Here is a 9,685-nt window from a genome sequence, read left to right on the forward strand (position 1 = left end):
TGAAAGGTTGCTTGGGGCTCTGCTTCCCGACCCAGACTGTCTGCCAATGGATAGAGGTCTGCTGAGACTGGTGGACCTGCTTTCTCCGTCGGATTCGCTCTCCACATGCTCCTGTTCTCTTTGCTGGCTGGACCCGGGCGCCATCTTGGACCTCCGTGAGCGCGGCTCTTGCCGGGAGGATACAGTGAGATCTCCCTCACGCCGGGCTTTCTTGCCTCCCATCTAGGTTTGGGGGATTCAGCAGGCTGCGGGGACCTCGGGTGAGACCTTTTGGGGCGAAAAGTGCTGCGTGAAGTAAGCCGATGCAGCCAGGGTGTGCGGAGCTCTGCTAACAGACGTCCATCTCGAGCAGCCGCTAGCCACGCCCCGACATGTGCATGCTTTTTAAAACTGCCTCTCCTTGCCCTGAATCTTCTCTGAATCTGTCTAATAGTCTTTCTAAACAATCTATTTAATTGCTGCAGCTTAGAAGAACTTCAAGAAATGTTACGCATGCAGGCTTTCTGATGTGACATATATCTGAAAACAGGTACCCAAGGGGTTAAAAAACACAGCCTTGGTATTCTGGGATGCCTTGTTTGCTCTGCTCTCACTGCTGCTGCCTGGGAGGTCTGTCTCATTCACTTAGCTGTTATCTTGGCTATTACCGCTGGCTAATCGTGTTATCTAAACAGCCGGTATTCTTTGTGCTGATTCCGCCTGCTCTAATCTTTATGAATTGATATTAGTGACATGTGTTGTGATAATCACCGCACAAGGCGGTAATTTTCCGAACTGCTCAGGAATTGTAGCTTTTCATGCGGAAACAGCTTTTATGATGGACACTTTGCTAAATGGTCGGTAATGTCAGCTGTTTTGAGCATTACCACATGCGGGAATGCTTTATGAATAGAGGCCTTAGGCCTCCTTTCCACGAACTGTTGAGCTGTGTGCTCAGCAAGCAGTTACCAGGCAGCAGTGAAGCAGTTACCAGGCAGCAACAAGCAGTTACCAGGCAGCAGTGAGCAGTTGTGAGAGTTTGAGAGGCATTTCACTGCCTATCAACAGTTTGTGGAAAAGAGGCCGTAGTGCTCTTTTCCACGTACTATTGAGTGCTCATCAAGCAGTTACCAGGCAGCAGTGAGTAGTTATCAGGCAGCAGTGAGCAGTTATTAGGAAGCAGCTAGCAGTTGTGAGAGTTTGAGAGGCATTTCACTGCCTATCAACAGTCCGAGTAAAAGCGGCCTAAGGTAGCAAAACTAATTGACAATCAATTTCACATCTGTTCAAAAAACACTGCGCCAAAGTTCATACATTAATTACCACTTGATACAATCAACAGTAAAATGGGTTCGCTGCAGAAAAAGTCCAATTCTTGGATAACAAGGTTCAATTACACTGCCGCGCTCTCCACTCCTGTAATCATAAAAAAAGACTCCGCATAGGGTAATATTGTTCAGTTCTGTTATTCACACTATTCCACCACCTACAGATCACTTGTGCTTTGTGCTCCCCGGGTGCTGAATCACATCTATCTCCCTCACCCCTTGTTAATATATGCTCACCAGATTCTCTCCACCTCAGTTGTCAGGTGGATCTTGCGCATAACTGAAAGACTTGTTCCAGATTTTCTCCACCTCAGCTATTAGGTGGGTTTTTACAGGTATCATACACACTTGTTCCTACAGAGAAAAAAATCTCTACATAGGGTAATATAGTTCAAGCAGCAGTACGGTTAAATCACTGACAAACGTGTCTCTGTATTTACACCTGTGACAAGTGCCAATCCACCACACTCCATGCCACACTGCTCACCAGATGTATCCCACCTCTTTATTAGGTGGAGACAGCGCTTTCTGTTATTCCAAACAACAACACGATCCTCAGTAGTATACAAGAAAAAGCCTCTTATCAGGACTTTGGTTTATTTTCTTCGCTAAAATCACTCATAAAACATAAAAAGAGAAAAAAACGCATATAGCGTAACACTGTTGACAATGCCTCTGTGCGCAATACAAAATCTCACTTACGCACTCAGAAGTACTCTGCGCATATCAGTTACAGTTGGCTGCCAATGCCCATCCGCCTTGCTTCCGGGTGTGTGTCAGCCTCACTCACGTTCTCCCGTTACCGCCGCCTCCTCCTTCAGTCGCAGGGGTCACTTGCGTGCGCCTCTTACTCGACCGGCCGGTCTGTGCGCTGTCCTCTCGACGTCAGACGCTTAGCTCCGCCCTACGCGCGTTTCGTCCTCACGCCAGACTCATCAGGGGCTCCCTGATGAGTCTGGCGTGAGGACGAAACGCGCGTAGGGCGGAGCTAAGCGTCTGACGTCGAGAGGACAGCGCACAGACCGGCCGGTCGAGTAAGAGGCGCACGCAAGTGACCCCTGCGACTGAAGGAGGAGGCGGCGGTAACGGGAGAACGTGAGTGAGGCTGACACACACCCGGAAGCAAGGCGGATGGGCATTGGCAGCCAACTGTAACTGATATGCGCAGAGTACTTCTGAGTGCGTAAGTGAGATTTTGTATTGCGCACAGAGGCATTGTCAACAGTGTTACGCTATATGCGTTTTTTTCTCTTTTTATGTTTTATGAGTGATTTTAGCGAAGAAAATAAACCAAAGTCCTGATAAGAGGCTTTTTCTTGTATACTACTGAGGATCGTGTTGTTGTTTGGAATAACAGAAAGCGCTGTCTCCACCTAATAAAGAGGTGGGATACATCTGGTGAGCAGTGTGGCATGGAGTGTGGTGGATTGGCACTTGTCACAGGTGTAAATACAGAGACACGTTTGTCAGTGATTTAACCGTACTGCTGCTTGAACTATATTACCCTATGTAGAGATTTTTTTCTCTGTAGGAACAAGTGTGTATGATACCTGTAAAAACCCACCTAATAGCTGAGGTGGAGAAAATCTGGAACAAGTCTTTCAGTTATGCGCAAGATCCACCTGACAACTGAGGTGGAGAGAATCTGGTGAGCATATATTAACAAGGGGTGAGGGAGATAGATGTGATTCAGCACCCGGGGAGCACAAAGCACAAGTGATCTGTAGGTGGTGGAATAGTGTGAATAACAGAACTGAACAATATTACCCTATGCGGAGTCTTTTTTTATGATTACAGGAGTGGAGAGCGCGGCAGTGTAATTGAACCTAATCAATTTCACATGCTGTTGTGCAAATGGAATAGACAACAGGTGGAAATTATAGGCAATTAGCAAGACATCCCCAGTAAAGGAGTGGTTCTGGCTCATGTTTCAGTCACTTTTGAATGCTGGCGATGCTTTTACTCTATGCGCTATACTATACCCAGACCATACAGGATCTTAGCATATTGTGATAAAGTTCATTATTTTCTGTAATGTACTGATAAACATTAGACTTTCACATATTTTAGATTCAAATACACACAACTGAAGTAGTTCAAGCCTTTTATTGTTTTAATATTGATGATTTTGGCATACAGCTCATGAAAAAAAACCAAAATTCCTATCTCAAAAAATTAGCATATTTCATCCGACCAATAAAAGAAAAGTGTTTTTAAAACAAAAAAAGTCAGCCTTCAAATAATTATGTTCAGTTATGCACTCAATACTTGGTCGGGAATCCTTTTGCTGAAATGACTGCTTCAATGCGGCGTGGCATGGAGGCAATCAGCCTGTGGCACTGCTCAGGTGTTATGGAGGCCCAGGATGCTTCGATAGCGGCCTTAAAGAGAATCTGAAGCGAGTATAAAACTCGCTTCTTCTCTTATATTCAGCAGGGGCATGTGTGCCCCTGCTAAACCGCCGCTATCGCGCCGCACAACGGGGGTCCCTTACCCCCAAAATCCCCTCCGTCTTTGCCGGGGATCTCTTCCGCATTGAGGCAGAGCTAACCGCTGCAGCCCTGCCTCACGCGCGTCTGTCAGTGCGTATCTCCGCCTCTCCCCCGCCCCTCTCAGTCTTCCTTTACTGAGAGGGGCGGGGGAGAGGCGCCGATGCGCCGCTGATAGACGCGCTGTGAGGCAGGGCTGCAGCCGTTAGCCCTGCCTCTAGGGACTGTTCTCTGTAGTAACCCCGAGAAGGGGGGGAGATAGAGAGAAACTGCTTTCTCAAAAGGAATCGACCTGGATCTTGAGGACTGACACAATGGGCCCATTAGGGTTCAATGACAGAAATGAACTTAGTGTTTTTCTGCAAAAATATTAGTATGGTCTAATATTAGGATGTTTGTAGCTTGTATTCTCCTTGCCCTGTATCTGGTTTTGGGGTGTCACTCTCTGGTGTATCTCTCTCTAGTCCTTTAAAAGTACAATTAACCCTAATATATGCGAAAATTCCTTTACCTTGGCTATGAGATCTTTCCCTTTAGGTGACGCATTGATGTCTCTACATTCAGGCAGGGAACACACTTGACTGTTTTCGTGCGCGTTTTCTGCACAGAAAAACTGAGAACTCATGTTAATCAATGTGCTAGTGCACACTTACTGTGTTGTTCGCGCGCAGAAAAAAAACTGACATTCTGCATCCTGATTCTGCACATTTTGGCAGTTTACTGTATCAATTACATCAGCTGATGTGAAAAAACGCGCGCGTTTTCCTGCATAGAAACACACTTAGTGTGCAGAAAAAGTATGCAGAAAAACGCGCGCGGAAAACTGAAAGTCAAGTGTGTTCCCTGCCTCAAGGTTCCCCCTGGCCATCCTGCTCTGTGCGGTCTGGATATTCATCCTTCTTTGCCCGTGTTGAGCCCACTGCATGGTACACATTGCTGCGTCCGACGGGGGCGGTCTTAGACTGGCTTCCGGGTGGACGCAGCGTAACTAGGAAACTAGCAGGTTGCCATGACTGCGACGCTTGAATAGCGCCGCGGAGCGTGGTGACGTGACCAAGGTTGCCACCAGCGGGAGGCTGCGCTCAGTGATGACGCGCGCCTACGCTGGAGGACTTGGGCTTGCCATTGGCTTGAGAGGACATAGTGGGCGTGCGCAATATGGCGTACTTCAAGCGCTCACTCTGTCTGCGGCGTTTGAGCCTTATCCCCGCCGCGGAGAGCAGCGGTCCACGAGGAAGCTACTTTAGCGAAACAATTGTCGACCGGACAGGTCTCTGTGGGTGGTATTATCCGATGGAATGGTGATGTATTGCGATTGGATACATTCTACTGTACAACATTTTCCTTTGTATTGCAAACCTGGCTATTAAATGTGGCAGTTTAACACCAGCTGGTGCCCATGTGAGGACATTGTTTCTGTTGACAAGTTTTTAGCCCTGCCTCTAGGAGCAGCAAAATCTACGACCAAGTTGGTCGTAGATTTTGCAGGGGGGGAATTGGGGGGTAAGGGACCCCCGTTGTGCGGCGGGATAGCGGCGGTTTAGCAGGGGCACACATGCCCCTGCTGAATATAAGAGAAGAAGCGAGTTTTTTACTCGCTTCAGTGTCTCTTTAAGCTCATCCAGAGTGTTGGTTCTTGCGTCTCTCAACTTTCTCTTCACAATATCCCACAGATTCTCTATGGGGTTCAGGTCAGGAGAGTTGGCAGGCCAATTGAGCACAGTAATACCATGGTCAGTAACCCATTTACCAGTGGTTTTGGCACTGTGAGCAGGTGCCAGGTCGTGCTGAAAAATGAAATCTTCATCTCCATAAAGCCTTTCAGCAGATGGAATCATGAAGTGCTCCAAAATCTCCTGATAGCTAGCTGCATTGACCCTGCCCTTGATAAAACACAGTGGGCCAACACCAGTAGCTGACATGGCACCCCAGACCATCACTGACTGTGGGTACTTGACACTGGACTTCAGGCATTTTGGCATTTCTCTCTCCCCAGTCTTCCTCCAGACTCTGGCACCTTGATTTCCGAATGACATGCAAAAGTTGCTTTCATCCAAAAAAAGTACTTTGGACCACTGAGCAACAGTCCAGTGCTGCTTCTCTGTAGCCCAGGTCAGGCGCTTCTGCCGCTGTTTCTGGTTCAAAAGTGGGTTCATGCTTCCATCTGCTGAAAAGCTTTATGGAGATGAAGATTTCATTTTTCAGCACGACCTGGTACCTGCTCACAGTGCCAAAACCACTGGTAAATGGTTTACTGACCATGGTATTACTGTGCTCAATTGGCCTGCCAACTCTCCTGACCTGAACCCCATAGAGAATCTGTGGGATATTGTGAAGAGAAAGTTGAGAGACACAAGACACAACACTCTGGATGAGCTTAAGGCCGCTATCAAAGCATCCTGGGCCTCCATAACACCTGAGCAGTGCTACAGGCTGGTTGCCTCCATGCCATGCCGCATTGAAGCAGTCATTTCAGCAAAAGGATTCCCCACCAAGTATTGAGTGCATAACTGAACATAATTATTTGAAGGCTGACTTTTTTTGTTTTAAAAACACTTTTCTTTTATTGGTCGGATGAAATATGCTAATTTTTTGGGATAGGAATTTTGGGTTTTCATGAGCTGTATGCCAAAATCATCAATATTAAAACAATAAAAGGCTTGAACTACTTCAGTTGTGTGTATTTGAATCTAAAATATATGAAAGTCTAATGTTTATCAGTACATTACAGAAAATAATGAACTTTATCACAATATGCTAATTTTTTGAGAAGATCCTGTATAGCCCCAGCAGGGCTCCCTTCTTCTTTCCATTTGGATGCCTCTCCATATGGTCTGGGTATAGTATAGCGCACTTTCATTACTAACAGGCCTAGGATCATAGTCGCCTCTTCACTCAGCACTTTGTCACTAGGTTATTTGCTTATATACACAATATCATTCTTATGATTGTCATTTTATTTAGTTGCACTTATGCTTCTCTTGTTTTTTGGTCATTTATGACCCCAGTGTGTTCCCCTTCCCTTTCCCTGTTGCACTTTATGGCATAATACTATAGAACCTGGGTTCTACATCTGAGGTTAGCTCTATGTGAGCACCTGTGGGTGATATATTTCAATTGCTATTAAATCATTTATATATTAATGCAGATTATATATGATATAGGTGGTTATTTATCATCCAGTGGAGTGGAATCATTTTAAATGTTTTTTAACATTAATAGTGTCTTTTTTAATATATACTAATAAATATTGTGATATTCATTCATATACAGTGGGTTGCAAAAGTATTCGGCCCCCTTGAAGTTTTGTCATTACTGCCACAAATATGCATCAATTTTATTGGAATTCCACGTGAAAGACCAATACAAAGTGGTGGACATGTGAGAAATGGATTGAAAATCATACATCATTCCAAACATTTTTTACAAATAAATAACTGCAAAGTGGGGTGTGCGTAATTATTCAGCCCCCAAAGTCAATACTTTGTAGAACCACCTTTTGCTGCAATTGCAGCTGCCAGTCTTTTAGGGTATGTCTCTACCAGCTTTGCACATCTAGAGACTGAAATCCTTGCCCATTCCTTGCCCATGCAAAACAGCTCCAGCTCAGTCAGATTAGATGGACAGCGCTTGTGAACAGCAGTTTTCAGATCTTGCCACAGATTCTCGATTGGATTTAGATCTGGACTTTGACTGGGCCATTCTAACACATAGATATGTTTTGTTTTAAACCATTCCATTGTTGCCCTGGCTTTATGTTTAGGGTCGTTGTCCTGCTGGAAGGTGAACCTCCGCCCCAGTCTCAAGTCTTTTGCAGACTCCAAGAGGTTTTCTTCCAAGTTTGCCCTGTATTTGGCTCCATCCATCTTCCCATCAACTCTGACCAGCTTCCCTGTCCCTGCTGAAGAGATGCACCCCCCGAGCATGATGCTGCCACCACCATATTTGACAGTGGGGATGGTGTGTTCAGAGTGATGTGCAGTGTTAAGCTCAACACACACCATACAATCTTGGTTGTACAGATTTACCAAATCTATGTAGTATAAGGACCAACAGATTGAAAATACCTGGAATGATTGATTGGATAAACTCTTATACTACATGAAAGTGGTAAGATTGTACAACCAAGATTGTATGGTGTGTGTTGAGCTTTAGTCTATGTCTATAGGCAACTGACTGCACTCAGATCAAAGGGGGCTGAATAATTATGCACACACCACTTTGCAGTTATTTATTTGTAAAAAATGTTTGGAATCATGTATGATGTAATATGACAAAATGTGGAAAACTTCAAGGGGGCCGAATACTTTTGCAACCCACTGTAATTCTGTGTGGTGCTGCTTATGGGCCATATAGTTATGCTGCTATTTTTTGTGAATTACTTCTCCAGGCCTGAGCACACAGCTATTGCTGAGTGCTGGGATCTCTTTTACTCCCCAATAACTAAATAAGCTGTATAGAAGTGATCGATTCTTGCATATTGACCGCTTGGTTTTGATTAGGTTTCAAAAACAAGAGCTGATCAAACCACTAGCAATGTACAGCAAAAACAACATAATGGTATAAAAACAGATGCAGGCACTCCAGTTTCTGTGATACTCGGGGAATTTGCAATTGTCAGAGAGCATATTTGTTTGGGTTGGGTACTATAAATGTCTATTGTATTTGCAGTGTGCTCTGAATGAGTAGTGTGGCAAAGATGTGCAAAGTTGATTCAAAGTGGAGATCAATCCAACTTTGCTGCTTCAATACAAAATAGCTTTATTTTCCAGCTTTTCATACAGCAAGACAACACTTGTATGGTCAAATAATAGCTTTCAAGGTGTACCCAAACACAATGGTAAGGCTGTGGGTCAGAGTGGGAACAGGTAACTCATCTAATGATGGTTTTGCGCTCTGCTTGTCTTCTAAAGGCTCCGTGGCAAAGTTGTATTCCCCGCTTGGGTATTTATGGTAAACAAGAAGAGGTCTGCTAGGTCTTTATTTAGGTTATCAGCCAGTTTGAGGAAATCCACTTGGTTATAATTGTTCTTTTTGAAACTGACTGCCCACAGCCTCACCATTGTGTTTGGGTACATCTTTAAAGTTATCTTTTGGCCATACTAGTGTTTGTCATGCTGTATGAAGAGCTGGAAAATAAATCTATTTTGTATTGAGGCAACAGTGTTGGATTGATCTCCACCTTGAATGAACTTTGCATATCTTTGCCACATTACTCATCCAGAGCACACTGCAAATACAATAGATGTTTACAGTACCCAACCCAAAGAAACATCCTCTCTTACAATTGCAAATTACCCGATTATCACAGAGACCAGAGTGCCTGCATCTGTTTTACTTTGTATCAGTTTTACTTTGTATCAGTTGAACTAGTTTGCAAACAACAGCACACAGATATGCTGTGTCAAATAATATGCCATCACCCATACTCTGCACCTAATCCCTCTTCCCACCTAGCGCAATATAAAGCTGGTCATACAGATAGTGATTTGGCTGAAGAATTGAGCATTCAATTTGATCATTTCATCAAATCGAGAGAGAATCAAGTGTCTTCCACTATGCCCGATTGATGAAAAGTCGCCAATATCATGCTGAATTGACCAACTTAGTCGATCAAACATGATCCAAGATATTGGTTGATCACACAAGAATCAGCTACTGTTTACATATTATTTGATTGACACTGAATCAATATTTTCATTCAGTGTATGGATGCACAACGTCAGATCGATTTGTGAAGATGAATCGCGTAGGATAATGCATGTAGTGTGTGGGCCACTACTTGATCAACTTTGGATCTACCACACTGAATGAAATTGTTCACCCAATAAAGTCGTTTGAATCAGAATCACTAGATGTATGGCTACCTTAATTGCATAAAGCTCTGTA

This window comes from Hyperolius riggenbachi, chromosome 9, assembly GCF_040937935.1.
Source record: "Hyperolius riggenbachi isolate aHypRig1 chromosome 9, aHypRig1.pri, whole genome shotgun sequence".
NCBI lineage: Eukaryota > Metazoa > Chordata > Amphibia > Anura > Hyperoliidae > Hyperolius > Hyperolius riggenbachi.